This window comes from Callithrix jacchus, chromosome 3 (genome assembly GCF_049354715.1).
Source record: "Callithrix jacchus isolate 240 chromosome 3, calJac240_pri, whole genome shotgun sequence".
Classification (NCBI taxonomy): domain Eukaryota; kingdom Metazoa; phylum Chordata; class Mammalia; order Primates; family Cebidae; genus Callithrix; species Callithrix jacchus.
The window spans coordinates 73,327,438-73,344,478 of NC_133504.1; the positions used below are offsets into that span (position 1 = coordinate 73,327,438).

A 17,041-nucleotide genomic window follows, 5' to 3' on the forward strand; every position below is an offset into this window, starting at 1 on the left:
ATGAGCTGGATCAGAATTCAATCTGCCCTCACCTCTGGCTAGCCCAAGAATATTGTTCCCAAGCAAAGGGTCCTTACTTTTTCGGTCTTCCTCTTGCTACAGAGGAACTATTTTCCTATCTGATACTGCAAAATGTCCTAAACATACTGGAAATCATTATCCCAATGGACTTGGCTATCAAAAGTTTTAAAATATCAAACTGCTATTCCTCTTGTTAATCCCTTCATTCCTTCTGATAGGCTAGCCCTAGCAGGCCCATCAAAAACTGCCCAAGAGACAGGCCAGTGGCTGAACTGGCAGAGGGTACTGAGCTTGAACGCTCACACAATGACTCTTTGTATGCTGTAATGAGGGGTGATTTGGCAGTCTTCTTTTCCATGCACTATTTTTTTTTCTTTTGTAATAGAATCTTTCTCTGCTTCTTTAGATTTGCGTATCCACATATAGCACTTTGGTAGGTAGGCAGAATAAAGTACGATACTGTGGTCTCATGGTAATAATATGGTAAAACAATACAGACAAGCAATGGTCCTGCAGTTTCCTCAGGTAGAGGTCTGAAATCTGCAGTGCTTTACTCCAGAACCTCAACTTGATAAAAGGCAGAGCTACCAGAGGAGCAGATGATCTTCCTAAAGTGCCTTGAAATTCAAGTTCTTTTTAATTACCATAAATTCATGTCATTTATGTGACGAAGTTATAAACATACGTAATCATAAAAACACATTTTGACACCCTGAGTAAAATCAATGCCATATTATTGTTAATTTTTTACAGTTTAGGCTATGTCTTACTCACCGTTTTCCTCCTAAAAAATTACTTTGCAAAACACGTTGAAACATATTCAATGGGTACTAGTAGAAATGTGCTTCAAATCATACTGAAATCTCAAACAGTTTTTGTAAATTTGTTTTTTCGCCTACATATTTTATACAGTATTACACAAACATTTTAAGGTCCAGGTCTATGGCACGTACATCTTATGCATATACTCAAGCAGAAACACGAGAGACATCTAACTGGCCAGATTCACTTTGTTTGGTATTATGTTACTCTTTTGACACACTATTTCACTTTAACAAGGTAATGCAAACATTTTGCATCCGATTTATTGAAAGTTTTTCTTTAAATATGCTCTCCTTCCCACCAACACCCAACAGCTCTGAAGTGAAGTTGAAGAAAATTGTCACTGCCAGGCATTGCTCTCAGCAGCTGCAGAGCTGTCGAATTCTTCATCAATGCTGTACTTCCTTTCATCAGATATTCTTTATCTTCCCTTAGGGTTTTAAGCTTTAAAAACTGGCTAAGCAGTTTTTTTTTTATTTATTTCCTCTTTTAAACAACTCGATAAAGACATCAATTTCTCTCCTTCCTCTCTCACTTTCACTTTGTCATATTCCATATGTGAAAACATTCATTAAGTGCTGTACATTTTTTAGCTTCTTCAAGAAATCCTTAAGTCCCACTTTTTCCAAGATTTCTGAAAATTATTTTATTTCCTACCTGCATAAATCTTCACAAAATATGCTGAAAGCAACACAGAGAACAGTTGCTATTTTCTTAAGAAAAATGCAACATTTTTGTGAAATGTAATGCTATTTCCTTTGAAACTATAAAAACAATTACTTTTTTATTTCCCAATATATCCACTAGATGGCAGGATAGGCCTCCATTTTTGTTTATGAACCTGCTATGGTAAAAGTATTACTTTGGTGTAGGGTGTATTGTATATCTTCGTTTGTTTTCAAATACTGGTCTTCTGAGTCTCTCTAAAGTTATTACAAACAAGGACAACAAATGTGATTGCTTATTGAGTACATGCTGTAACCAGGAACCTTGCTAAGAATTGCCTTATGATTATAGGCACATATACATTATTAAATAAATTGTATTAGAATAAGTAATATATTTATTATATAAGAATGACGATAAGGTCAAGGACAAATAAAATAATATTTCACAAGATGTTTCTATTTTATAGAATTGACAAAGCTCTTTTAACTATGACAGAAGATTCAGAAATGGCTCCAAGCACTTTGATTTTTGTTTCTACTCAAAGGTAAAAGAATGTGCCAAACCAATATGTGGAGAGGATAATGCTATTTCTGGGTCACATTACCGTTCAGCAGAGCTTTGTATTCTCTTCATTTGCAAAATGAGTTACTTGAATTTTTAGAAATATAGCTTTTTTAACAAGTTGGGTACTGCAAAATGTAAAATTTTGATTATATCCATAAGTGATGGGAAGGTGAGAAATGGTTTGACTTTTTTGATAAATGGTACTTAAATGTTTTTTGAAATTTCCAAACCTGAAACCAGTTCACTATTTTTTTAATAAAGTCCTGCCAGTGTTTCTTACCATGTAACTCTAGACACTGAACCACAGAAATCCATGCCATTCCCCAATAGAGATTTTACTAATTTCATTTAAATTTTAGCTCTAATAGATTCAAAACTGTGCCCTACATAGTGCTGGGGATTCCACAGGTGGCCTGTGGTGTCTCTGCATAGGCAGTCGGAAGAAGGTCCAAGCTAAGCACTCTCTCTTCTTTCAGCCAGAGCATGTAGACATTCATCTCTTCCTATACTGCATAACTCCTGTCTTTTAAATAAAGGGTTCTGCTGAAGAAGGCACTTCTTGCTGTGATTACACATATTCAAATGGAAGTTATTCACTAAACATTACTCACTCTAGAGTAAGGATTATATTTTTGCCAATGGGAAAAAACAATCAGATTAATTTGGTAAAATTAAAATCAAATTTTTCTGCCAAAAAATTAAAACTCAATAGCAGTCATCATATGAAAAAGCAAACCTGTAACTGGATTTATGTTACCCAGTCATTTTGTTGCCATACCATGTGGTCAAATACACTCATGACAAAGAAAACCAAGGAAATAAAGAGATTTAAGAAGCAGTCAAAACATACACACATATGCTTGACGATGGGCCTTGTTCTGTTACAGGAGATTCAGAAGACGACAAACTTATATAATACACCTGCTCATAGAGATGTACTGATATCCATCTATTCCACGTAATGAAAAAGACAACAGGTGAGTAGGGGGGTCTGCAGGACATTGTCTTGAAGTGGACCACTCTTTAAGCCGCATCTTTTAGGTTTTAAGGGCTTCTACTGTGCTTCTCTTACATAGCTCAACTCAAGGGATGAGACAAATAAAGTCACTAACATTATATTAAATAGAATGAGGTGACAAGAAATGTATAAACAACATGCAATAGAGTATGAACTGGGATAATTTTTTCAAAAAGTAAGCAATAGTAAATACCTTAACTTTGTGTGACTGATCAACATTGCCTTAGTAGTATGAAAACAGCCACACATAATACATAAACAAATGGGCTTGCTTGGCCATGTTCTCATAAATCTTTATTCACAAAAATAGGCAGACACACAAGCTGTCCTCAGGCTATAGTTTGCTGACACAGGTCTGGAGAATCAATTAAGAAAAATGTCAAGCCTGCTTGCCAGAACAATAATCAGAAAAAGGAAAGAAAACACATTCAAATTGGAAAAGAAGTAAAATTGTCTCTGTCTGTAGATGACATTATGTTATATATAGGAAATCCTAAAATTCTAAATCATTCATCAAAAAATGTTAGAACTCATAAACATTTCAGTAAAATTGCAGAGTATAAAATAAACATAAATATCACTCACATTTCTATATATTGATAAACTATGTGAGAAACAATTTAAGATTGTTTGGCAAAAACATAATCATTACTCTGTATTTAAGATTAGGATTGTATTTAAGAAAGTAATCCCATTTATAATAGCATCAAAAAAATGAACTACTTAGGAATAAACTTAACAGAGGAGGTAAAAGATCGAGGCACTAAAAAAAATGAAACATTGATGAAAGAGATTGAAGAAGACATAAATAAATGGAAAGATGTCCCATCTTTGTGGATTGGAAGAATTAATATTGTTAAAAAGCCCATACTACCCAAAGCAATCTACAGGTTTAATGTAATCCTTATCAAAATTTTAATAATATTTTTATAGTTATAGAAAAAACAATCTTAAAATTGTTATGGAGCCATAAAGTATCTGTAATAGGCAAAGCAAGCTTGAACAAGAAGAACAAAGCTAGAGGCATCACACTTCCTGATTTGAAAATGTATTACAAAGCTACAGTAATCAAAAGAGTGTAACACTGTCATAAAAACCTGACATACAAGTGGATGGAACAGAATTGAAAGCCTATAGATGAATCCACATATTTACAGTCAACTGATCTTTGGTAAAGTTGGGGAGAATGTAGATGATTAAAATAGCCATCACTTCACAAAGTTATCTTTTGTGTTTGTGGTGAAAACACTTAACATCTACCCTCTTAGCAAATTTCAAACACATACAAGATAGTATTAGCTATAGTCACAATACTGCACATTAGATCTCCAGAATTTATTCATCCTGCATACCTGAAATTTTCTACCCTTTGATTAATGTCTCCATTCTCCCCAACTTCTAACCTTTGACAATTATTATTCTACATTCTTCTAAATTTGACTGTTTTAGATTAGGTAGTAATTGTCTTTCTGTGTCTGGCTTACTTCACTTAATGCCCTATAGTTTCATCCTCATTGTCATGAATGACAAGATTTCCTTCTTTTTATGACTAGATAATATATCATGTGTATACCCTATTTTCTTTATCTATTTATCTACTGAGGGACACAGGTTGTTTTTATATCCTAAGTAATGTAACTAATGCTGTAATAAGCATGGAAATATGAATGTCTTTTTGACATACAAATTTCATTTCATTTTATATATACCTAGAAGCTGCATCACTGGATCATATGGCAGCTCTATTCTTTTTTTAAACTTTTTCAGAAAGCTTCATTCTGTTTTCCATAATGGCTATAAAAATTTACATTTGTACCAACAATGTACAAGGATTCTCTTTTCACTACATCCTCACCAACAGATACTATCTTTTATATTTCTGTTATTAGCCATTCTAACACCTGTGAGGTGCTAATTGTGATTTTGATTGTTATTTTTTTTGATAATTAATGAAGCTGAGCATCCTCTCTATACCCATTGGCTATTTGTATGTCTTTGGAGAAATGTCAGTTCAGGTTCTATACCCATTTTTTAATCAGACTGTTTTCTTGCTTTGTATTGTTTGAGATTTTAAATATGTGTGCTCTTTCATTGTGGTTTTGATTGTATTTTTCTGATAATCAGTGAAGTTGAGGATCCTTTTGTATACCCGTTGACTATTTATATGTCTTTGGAGAAACGTCAACTCAGGTTCTTTACCCATTTTTTAATCAGGCTGTTTTCTTGCTTTGGATTGTTTAAGAGTCTTACATATGTTGGATATTAATCACTTATCAGATGTAGTTAGCAAATACTTTCTCTCATTTTGTAAGTTTCCTCTTCACGCTATTGATGATTTCCTTTACTGTTAAGAGCATTTCAGTTTCATGCAATCTCACTTGTCTATTTTTCCTTTGGCTGACTATGCCATTGGTGTTATATCCAAAAATCATTGCCAAGACCAATGTCAACAAACTTTCCTTTGTTTTATTCCAGTAGTTTTATATATTCAGGTCTTACATTTAAGCCTTAAATACATTTTAAGTTGACTTTTGTATATGCAGTGAGAAAAGGGTCTGATTTCATTCTTCTGTGTATGGATATCCACTATTTCCCAACCGTTTATTGAAAAGACTAGCTTTTATCCATTACACAATGAGTAAACACATTACACAGTTATATCTTTGTCAAAGATCAGTTGACCATAAACGTGGATTTATTACTAGGCTTTCTTTTCTGTTCCATCTGCCTGCATGTCTGTTTTTAAAATCTAGGCTTTCTTTTCTTTTCCATCTGCCTGCATGTCTGTTTTTAATGCCAGAACCATACTGTTTTGATTACTATAGGTTTGTAATACATTTTGAAATTGGAAAGTGTGATGCGTCTAGCTTTGTTCTTCTTGTTAAACATTGCTTAGGCTATGCAAGGTCTTTGTGGTTCCATACAAATTTTAAGGTTTTTTTTTGGCCTATTACTGTGAAAATGCCACTGGAATTTTGATAGGGATTACATTACATCTGTGGATCACTTTGGGTACTATGGGCATTTTAACAATATTAATTTTCCCAATCCATAAACTTGAGATGTCTTCTGATTTATTCAGTTTCTTTCATCAATGTTTCATAGTTTTCAATGTACAGATCTTTTACTTCATTGGCTAAATTTATTCCTAGAGTATTTTTTCATGCTATTGTAAGTGGAATCATTTTCTTAATCATTGTTATAAAAAGATGACTTTTTTTGGGGGGGGACAGGGTCTCACTTTGTTGCCCAGGCTGGAGTGGCACAATCATGGCTTACTGCAACTTCTGCCTCCCAGGTTCATTAGTAGAGATAGGATTTAGCCATATTGGCCAGGTTGGTCTCAAACTCCTGACCTTAAGTGATCCACCTCTCTTGGCCTCTCAGGGTTCTGGAATTACAGGCGTGAGCCACCATGCTTAGCCTAAAAGGTGACTTTTTTAGTGTTAATTTTGTATCCTGCAACTTCACTGAATTCATTTATTACTTCTAACATTCTTGGTGGATTATTTAAGATGTTCTTTATATAGCATCATGTCATCTGCAAACAGAGATCATTTTACTTCTTCTCTTCCAATCTGGATGAGTTTTATGTCTTTTTACTATTTGCTCTGGCTAGGACTTGCAGTACTATGTTGAAAAGCGGCAAGAGTTGGCATTCTGGGGCTGGACATGATGGTTCATATCCTTCTGCCTTTGCCTCCCTAGGAGCTGGTTTCTTTAATCCAAGCACTTAGGTAGGCAAAGGCAGGATGATAGCTTGAGTCCAAATGCTTAAGATCAGGCTGGGAAACACAGTGAGAGCCCATTCTCCACAAAAAGAAGATTAAAAAAAGAGTGGGCACCCTGGTGGTGTTCCTGATCTTAGAGGAAAGGATTTTATCTTTTCGCTGTTGACTGTGATGTTACCTGTGGGCTTGTCATATACGGCATTTATTATGTTGACGTACATACTTTCCTTACCTAATTTGTTGAAAGTTTTTTTTTTAGCATAGAAAGGTGTTGAATTTTGTCAAATATTTTGTCTGTGTCTCCTGAAATAATAATAATAAAAACATTGTTTGAGATGGAGTCGCACTCTGTCTCCCAGGCTGCAGCATAGTGGTGCAATCTCAGCTCACTACAACCTCTGCTTCTGGGTTCAAATGATTCTTGTGCCTCAGCCTCCCAAGTAGCTGTGATCCCATGCCACCACACTCAGATAATGTTGTAGTTTTAGTAGAGATGGGGTGTGACCAGATTGGCCAAGCTGGTCTCAAACTCTTGACTTTAAGTGATCAGTAAGCCTCAGCCTTCCAAAGTGCTGGGAATACAGGAGTGAGCCATCACACCCAAACTTGATCAAATGATTTTTATATTTTATTCTATTAATACGATGTATTGAATTTAGTGGGTTTTGTATGTTGAAACATGCACACATTCCAGGGATAAATCCCACTTGATTATTTTGTATGATCCTTTTACATGCTGTTTGATTCCATTTGCGAGTATATTGTTGAGGATTTTGCATCTATAAGATATTCATCAGAGATATTGGCTGTAATTTTTTTTTTCATAGTGTCCTTGTCTGGTTTTGGAGTCAGGATATTATAGGCCTCGTAAAATGAATTTGGGAATATTCCCTCCTATACAATTTTTTTTAGAAGGATTTGAGAAGCATTGGCATTAATTCTTCTTTAATGTTTGGTAGGATTTAGAAATGATGCCATCTGTTGTGAAAGTTTTGATTACTAATTCTGTTTCTTTAGTCTTTTAGTCTTTTCAGGTTTTCTATTTCTCTATGATTCACCCTTGCTAGTTTGTATGTTTCTAGGCATTTATCTATTTATTGTTGGTTTTTCATTTTGTTGGCTTATAATTGTTCACAGTTGTCTTTTATGATCCTTTTTATTATGTGGTGTCAGTTGTAATATTTCATTTATAATTTTATTTATTTAGAGGCTTATGTTTTGCTTTAACTAAATGATTGTAAATTTTATTTATCTTTTTAAAAAACAAACTTTTAGTTTTGTTAATCTTTTCTATTGTTTTTTTCATGTCAATTTCATATACATTTCCTATAATCTTCATTATTTCTTTCTATCTTCTTACTTTGGGGCTTCATTTGTTTTTCTTCTTTATGTTCTTAATGTATAAGCTTAGATTGTTTGCTTGAGGCCTTTCTTTTTCCTAAAGTAGGTATTTATTGCTGTAAACTTTCATTGTTTGCTCTTTTTTTAAAAAAAAAAGATATATATATATATATTATTGCATTTTAGGTTCTGGGGTACATGTGAAGAACATGCAAGATTGTTGCATAGTTACATACATGGTAATGTAGTTTGCTGCCTCCATCCCCATCACCTATATCTGGCATTACTCCCCATGTTATTCCTCCCCAACTCCCTATGCCCCATTGTCCCTCCCCTAGTCCCCCTCAACAGACCTCAGTGTGTGATGCTCCCCTCCCTGTGTCTATGTGTTCTAATTGTTCAACACCTGCCTATGAGTGAGAACATGCAGTGTTTGCTTTTCTGTTCTTGTGTCAGTTTGCTGAGAATGATGGTTTCCAGGTTCATCCATGTCCCTACAAAGGACATGAACTCATCGTTTTTGATGGCTGCATAGTATTCCCTGGTGTATATGTGCCACATTTTCCCTGTCCAGCCTATCATCGATGGACATTTGGATTGGTTCCAAGTCTTTGCTTTTGTAAACAGTGCTGCAATGAACATACGTGTGCATATGTCTTTATAATAGACTGATTTATAATCCTTTGGATATATACCCAGTAATGGGATTACTGGGTCAAATGGAATTTCTATTTCTACGTCCTTGAGGAATCTCCACACTGTCTTCAAAAATGGTTGAACTAATTTACACTCCCACCAACAATGTAAAATTGTTCCTGTTTCTCCCCATCCTCTCCAGCATCTGTTGTCTCCAGATTTTTTAATGATCGCCATTCTAACTGCTGTGAGATGGTATCTCAATGTAGTTTCGATTTGCATTTCTCTAATGACCAGTGATGATGAGCATTTTTTCATATGGTTGTTGACCTATATATGTCTTATTTTGAAAAATGTCTGTTCATGTCCTTCACCCACTTTTAAATGGGTTTGATTGTTTTTTCTTGTAAATCTGTTTTAGTTCTTTGTAGATTCTGGATATAAGTCCTTTGTCAGATGGGTAGATTGCAAAAATTTTTTCTCATTCTGTTGGTTGCTGGTTCACTCTAATGATTGTTTCTTTTGCTGTGCAGAAGCTCTAGAGTTTAATTAGATCCCATTTGTCTATTTTGGCTTTTGTTGCTAATGCTTTTGGTGTTTTAGTCATGAAGTCCTTGCCTATGCCTATGAACTGAATGGTTTTGCCAAGGTTTTCTTCTAGGGTTTTTATGGTGTTAGGTCTTATGTTTAAGTCATTAATCCATCTGGATTTTATTTTTAGTGTAAGGTGTCAGGAATGAGTCAAGATTCTGCTTTTGCACATGGCTAGCCAGTTATCCCAATACCATTTATTAAACAGGGAATCCTTTCCCCATTGCTTGTTTTTGTCAGGTTTGTCAAAGATCAGTTGGTTGTAGATGTGTGGTGTTGCCTCTGGGGCCTCTGTTCTGTTCCATTGGTCTATATCTCTGTTTTGGTACCAGTACCATGCTGTTTTGATTACTGTAGCCTTGTAGTATAGTTTGAAGTCAGGTAGCGTGATGCCTCCAGCCTTGTTCTTATTGCTTAGCATTGACTTGGCTATGTGGACTCTCTTTTGGTTCCATATGAAGTTTAAGGTGGTTTTTTTCCAGTTCTGTGAAGAATTGGTAGCTTGATGGGGATAGTGTTGAATCTACAAATAACTTTGGGCAGTATGGCTATTTTCATGATATTGATTCTTCCTAACCATGAACATGGAATGTTTCTCCATCTGTTGTGTCTTCTCTTATATCCTTTAGCAGTGGTTTGTAGTTCTCTTTGAAGAGGTCTTTTACGCTTCTTGTTAGTTGTATTCCTAGGTTTTTTATTCTCTTTGTAGCAATTGTGAATGGCAGTTCATTCTTGATTTGGCTCTCTTTTAGTCTGTTATTGGTGTATAGGAATGCTTGTGATTTTTGCACATTGATTTTGTATCCTGAGACTTTGCTGAAGTTGCTTATCAATTTAAGGAGATTTTGGACTGAGACAATGGGGTCTTCTAAATATACAATCATGTTGTCTGCAAATGGAGATAATTTGACTTCCTTCTTTCCTAATTGAATACCCTTTATTTCTTTTTCTTTCCTGATTGCTCTGGCTAGAACTTCCAATACTATATTGAATAGGAGTGGTGAGAGAGGGTATCCTTATCTAGTACCAGATTTCAAAGGGAATGCTTCCAGTTCTTGCTCATTCAGTATGATATTGGCTGTGGGTTTGTCATAAATAGCTTTTATTGTTTTGAGAAATGTTCCATCAATACCTAGTTTATTCAGAGTTGTTAGCATAAAAGGCTGTTGAATTTTGGCAAAGGCCTTCTCTGCATCTATTGAGATAATCATGTGGTTTTTGTTTTTGGTTCAGTTTATATGGTGAATTATGTTTATAGACTGGCATATATTGAACCAGCCTTGTATCACCGGGATGAAGCCTACTTGATCGTGATGGATAAGCATTTTGATGTGCTGTTGCAATTGACTTGCCAGTATTTTATTGAAGATTTTTGCATCTATGTTCATCATGGATATTAGACTGAAGTTTTCTTTTCTTGTTTAGTTTCTGCTGGGTTTTGGTATCAGGATGATGTTGGTCTCATAAAATGATTTGGGAAGGATTTCCTCTTTTTGTATTGTTTGGAATAATTTCAAAAGGAGTGGTACCAGCTCCTCTCTGTATGTCTGGTAGAATTCAGCTGTGAATCCATTTGGACCTGGGCTTTTTTTGGCTGGTAGGCTATTAATTGCTGCCCCCACTTCGGCCCTTGTTATTGGTCTCTTCAGGGTTTTGACTTCTTCCTGGTTTAGGCTTGGGACGGTGCAAGTGTCCAGGAATTTATCCATTCTTCTGGGTTTATTGATTTATGTGCATAGAGTTGTTTGTAATAATCTTTGATGGTGGTTTGTATTTCTGTGGACTCTGTGGTGATATCCCCTTTATCATTTTTTATTGCATCTATTTGATTATTCTCTTTTCTTTTTTATTAATCTGACTAGTGGTCTGTCTGTTTTATTGATCTTTTCAAAAAACCAGCTCCTGGATTCATTAATTTTTTGAAGGGTTTTTCTTAGTCTCTATCACCTTCAATTCTGCTCTAATCTTAGTTATTTCTTGTCTTCTGCTAGCTTTTGAATTTTTTTGATCTTACAGCCTGTTTCTGTAAATTCATCAGACTCATTCTCCATCCAGCCTTGTTCCCTTGCTGGTGAGGAGTTGTGATCCCTTGGAGGAGGAGAGGTGTTCTCATTTTGGGTGTTTTCATCCTTTTTGCACTGGCTTCTTCCCCTCGTTGTGGATTTATCTACCTGTTATCTTTGTAGTTGGTGGCTTTGAGATGGGGTCTCTGGACATCGCTTTTGTTGATGATGAAATTATTTCTTTCTGTTTCTTAGTTTTCCTTCTAACTGTCAGTCCCCTCTGGTATAGGGCTGCTTGAGGTCCACTCCAGACTCTCTTGCCTGGGGATAACCTGCAGCTACTGCAGAACAGTAAGTAAGGTTTGCTGCCAGTATCTTCTTCTGTTATCTTTATCCCAGAAGGATACCTGCCGGATGTCAGCCTGAGTTCTTCTTTATGAGGTGTCTCTGGATATACAGGGGTCAGGGAGCTGCTTGAGGAAACAGTCTGTCCCTTATAGGAGCTCAAGTGCTGAGCTGTGAGCTCCGTTGTTCCATTCAGAGTTCCTGGGCAGTTTCGTTTAAGTCTGCTGCAGCAGAACTCATACCTACCATTTTTTCCCAGATGCTCTGTACCAGAAAGGTGGGGCTTTATTTATAAGTTCTGTAATGCTTCTGCCTTTTTTCAGAGATGCCCTGCCCAGCAAGGAGGTAGCCTGGTCATGGTTTGCCAGGAGAGGTGTTGCTGATTTGCCATGGGCTCTGTGCAGCTGCTGTGTGAACTTTCTTGCAGTTTTGTTTATAGGGGTCTAGTTAGAACTGCCTTGGTAATGGCAATCTGCCTCAGTAATGGCGGACTGTCTCTGTAATGGCAAACTGCCTCAGTAATGGCAGACTGCCTCAGTAATGGCAGACTGCCTTGGTAGTGGCGGATTGCCTCCATAATGGTGGACTGCCTTGGTAATGGTGGACTGCCTCAGTAATAGTTGACTGCCTTGGTAGTGGTGGACTGCCTGGATTATGGCGAATGCCCTTCCCCCGACAGAGCTGGAATGTCCTGGGTCCAGCTGTGCTTGCTATTAAACTCTCAATCCAGAGCATTTCAAATTGCTGGTCTTTGTGGGGGTGGGACCAGCCAAGCCAGATCACCTGGCTCCCTGTTTTAGCCCCCTTTTTTTTTCAGTTGAATGGTGACTCTGTCTCCCAGGCATTCCATTTGCTAGTTGAATCGGAGCCTGGATTTGTGTGAGTTTTTGTGCAGGGACCCACTGTGCCAGCTGAAACAGCTACGCTGGAGACTTGTGGTGCTTTTTCGCCCAGGAATCTCCTGGTTGTGGGCAGTAAAAATTCGTTTGGAAATGCAGTGATCACTCACCCTCTGCGTTTTCACTGGGAACTGCAATCCAGAGCTGTTCCTACTCAGCCATCTTGGATCATCCTCTAAAATTTCATTTTAAAACTGCTTTTGCTGCATCTCAGTAATTTTGGTATGTTGTTTTCTAGTTTTTTTTTGTTTCAATGTATTTTTTTATTAAAAAAATTTTTTTTGACCCACTCATTTTTCATTAGTAAGTTGTTTAATTTCCACATGTGTAAATTTCTGAATTTTCTCTTTTTTTTGATTCCAAGTTTTATACCATTGTTGTTAGAAAAGATAAATGATATCATTTCAGTCTCCTTGTATATGTTAAGCATTGTTTTATGGCCCAACATATTATCTTTCCTGGAAAGTATGCCAAGTCTGCTGTAGAAGAATATGTATTACTCTACTCTTAGATAGAATTTTCTGTTTATGTGTTTCAAGTGTATTAACACTACAGTGTTAATCAAATTTGCTGTTTTCTTATTGATTTTCTATCTGGGATACCTATTCATTGTTGAAAGTGGAGTGTTGAAGTACCCTGCTGTTCTTGTTTTTTTTTTTCTCTATTCAGTTTTGTTAATAGTTAAAAAAAATATTTAAGTGCTAAAATGTTAGGTGCATCTATATTTATAATTGTTAAACCCTTTGGTAATTTGATCCCATTATCATTATATAATGGCCTTCTTTATCTTTCTTTACAGTTTTTTACTTAAAGTCTATTTTGTCTGATATTAAGCCTATCTTGGTCTGTTTTGGTTACCATTTGCATTAAACATCTTTTTGTATTCTTTCAGTGTATGTGCATTCTTCAAGTTAAAGTGAGTTTTTAAATAACCAGCACACAGTCGAATTTTGCTCTTTTATCCATTCAGCCACTCTATGTTTTCACTGGATAATTTAATCCATTTACATTTTACGTAATTATTGATGAGTAATGACCTACCCATTTTGTTAATTGTTTTCTGAAGCTCTTGTAGTTCTTTGTTCCTTTCTTTCTTGGTTGCTATATTCTTAGGTTCCTACAAAGGTGCTCTCATCATCATAAGTAACAAGACAGTGGTAAGAAAACAAGGAGAGTTTTCTAGTTGTTTTTATTTTTTCTACTCAGCACTAATAAGAAAGGTTTATAGAAGCATATATTGATCCCAGCTCTATGACATTTCCTCTTATTTACAAGGAGTTTTTATTAAAAAGTGAAGTTGGTGCTAATACAACAGAATAATTGAATTACATATTTAGCAGATTAGTAGTTTATGAGAGCAAAACAATCCCTGGGGAGACTTTTTTGATTGATTTTAATGGCAAATTTAATGCAAGGTGGTTGCCTGAGGAAGCAGCTGACTACAAAGGATATAATTATAGATTTCCCCGTTTTACAAGTAACCTTAGAATCACACATAAACTTGTCAGAATTTCTTCAAGACATGTAATGTGATGACAAGATTAATATTCTAGAGTTAGAAAAAGGTATTTTTATGAGAATTGGTGATCAAGTTTTTAAGGTAAGAATTTAGAACTTGGCTGACCTATGAGCTTAAGAACTACTTTGAATTGTCATTTGATCTGTACTGCTTCTGTAATACATCACAAACTTTTGCAAGCTGTGTTTACTCAAGCTACCACAGTTTGGGGGCTAAATTAGCTACTGGCAAACAGATAACACATAATTCTTCCATGACCATTTGATTTTCATGTTAGGTGATCCACACACTGTGTGTGTGTGTGTGTGTGTGTGCACGCGTGTGTGTTTATCCTCTTTATATGTGCATAAATTAGTTGGATACATGGTTCAGTGACTACATGTATTGTGCACATCGTTTCATACATGCAGTGTATCACATTCCTATCTCTGGTCTGTTTCCAAATCCATTCATTACACCACTCCCAGAATAATACCCAATGAAAAAGTCTGACAAAGTTGCTGTTTCCCACAAATTGTCCCATAGCATTCAGTGGCCTATAGGAAGCAGACAAAACTCTGGATAACATTTTACCTAACTTTAGATTATGTAGTTTAATGATTTCCCAACTGTGTTACTAGTATGGATTCCAAGGGGAATCCTTAGGGCAATGAAGCCTTGGAATAAGGTAACAGTGACTATGTAGGCAGTGTTTCCCAGTGTTTTCTCAATACTTATTGCATTTCTGAATCAGCCTTAACTTGTAAAGAGAAATCAGTTGCCAGAGAAGTTTGAACTATCACTGCTTTAGTTAAACCAGTGTTTCAATCTACAGATGAGGACCTAACTTCAGTTTACTATTTTATTCCTTGCCTAAGGGAATAAAACTTTCCTTTTTAGGCATTCTCCAACTAGAAGGAATATTTTTAACTGTCTTTACAGAAAAAAAAAAAACACTTTAATAATAAGTAGTCTCAGAGATTCAACTTTACTTTCATGACAAAGTAATTGAATGAATTAGTCATAATGTCATTGGTTTAAATGTACAATTTCTAGACATTTATTTAACTTTTAAAATAGCTGCTCCTATCTTATATGAACATTTTAAACATGTTTATCAAAGAAAGCTTTGAAACTTAGCAATTATTATTTTTTTAATTCAGTGACTACATATATTGTGCACATTTTTTCATATATGCAATGAATCGCATTCCTATCTCTGGTCTTTTTCCAAATCCATGCATTACACCACTCCCAGAATAATAGCTAAAGAAAAAGTCTAACAAAGTTGCTGTTTTCCACAAATTGTCCTGTAGCTTTCAGTGGCTTATAGGAAGCAGACAAAATACTTTAACATTGCCTGCAGTACTGTCTTTGACATGACTGCTCCTACATAACTCTCTAACCTTATCTCCCGCCACTCTCTTCATCATATTTTCTACTTAGGCTACAAAGCACCATTTATAACTTATTGTACACACTTTGCTATGATGGCTAATTGCATAGATTCTGAATCCGGCCTACTACGTTCAAATCCTGGCTCTGTGACATTGGCAAGATATTTAACTGCTCAGTTTGAAAGCAAATATGTCAATACATAAAGAATGAGGAATTTCTACTTCTTGGCTATGCAATTTTGAAATGAGTATTAGCAAATTTGACATCCTTCTGAAACAACTAAAAAAGTGGGGGAAATATATATACATATATATAATCTCAAAATGCAATTTTGAATATAGAAAAAATAGGCTACACAGAATTGTGGTATCAGTGAGAAGAAAAACAGAAAGGGTGATACCCATAATCATCTCAGCTTTGTGCCTGAAGACACTAAAGGGACCATGGCACAAAGAGATGAAACCTAAGTAGACCAGTATAACCTAAATCATATTCTGTTGAGAAGACAAAGAATGGCGTACGGGAAGGCAAAAGTTATGAGATGGAGTGCCAAGCAGGAGGGTGGGGAATCTGAATAGGGGTCTCCTCCTGTCTGTTGTTGAACACTAATATGCAAAAACACAGAATGTGATTCTACAACGCTGAGCCGAGAAGGAGATGAACAGAAACAATTCCTAAAACAAATGCATGGCTGGTAGATATTTGACTTCGGAGCAGGCAGAGTGAAAAGATTCCAGTGACTGAGAGACCCCAGAAAATTCAAATCTTAATAGTAGCATTAAACTAGACCTACTTCAAAGATTGATCTAGTTGATCTAGTTCTGCCCTTGGAAAGCCTAAAATCAAACGGTGATTAGATCAATAACATCTGTGAGTTACTTAACTACCCAAGGAAATGGAATGAAGAAGAGAGTAAAATTCAGAAAATCAATATGGTAAAATACAAAAATAAGTCATTCAATCAATAATTACTAGATGAAAGAAGAAATAGAAAAAAAGGTGGCCCATAATCAAGACAAAAATCAATTAACAGAGAGAGATCAAAAAATGACAGAAATGATAAAATAAGCAGAAATGGGGTTAAAACCACTATCATAAAAGTGCTTAAGAATTTTTTTTTTTTGAGCCGGAGTTTCACTCTTGTTACCCAGGCTGGAGTGCAATGGCGCTATGTCGGCTCACCGCAACCTCCGCCTCCTGGGTTCAGGCAATTCTCCTGCCTCAGCCTCCTGAGTAGCTGGGATTACAGGCACGCACCACCATGCCCAGCTAATTTTTTGTATTTTTAGTAGAGACAGGGTTTCATCATGTTGACTAGGATGGTCTCGATCTCTTGACCTCGTGATCCACCCGCCTCGGCCTCCCAAAGTGCTGGGATTACAGTGCTTAAGAATTTAAATAAGAAAATTAGAAAAATAGAAAAAGAAGATAGGGAAAAAAATCCATGGAACTTCCTAAACTAAAAAATATTACAATATCAAAATGTAAAGCTAATTGGATGAAAC

General features: G+C 35.8%; 1 long non-coding RNA gene across 9 annotated transcripts in view; it reads left to right on the forward strand.

Moving 5' to 3' along the window:
- LOC118152206 (uncharacterized) overlaps positions 1–17,041 on the forward strand; it is a 289,509-nt gene that overhangs the window by 52,440 nt on the left and 220,028 nt on the right. For all 9 annotated transcript variants that reach the window (XR_013533401.1, XR_013533402.1, XR_013533399.1 and 6 more), the window contains exon 2: positions 2,964–3,053. This is a non-coding gene — a long non-coding RNA (uncharacterized LOC118152206). The remainder of the gene's footprint in view (positions 1–2,963; positions 3,054–17,041) is intronic.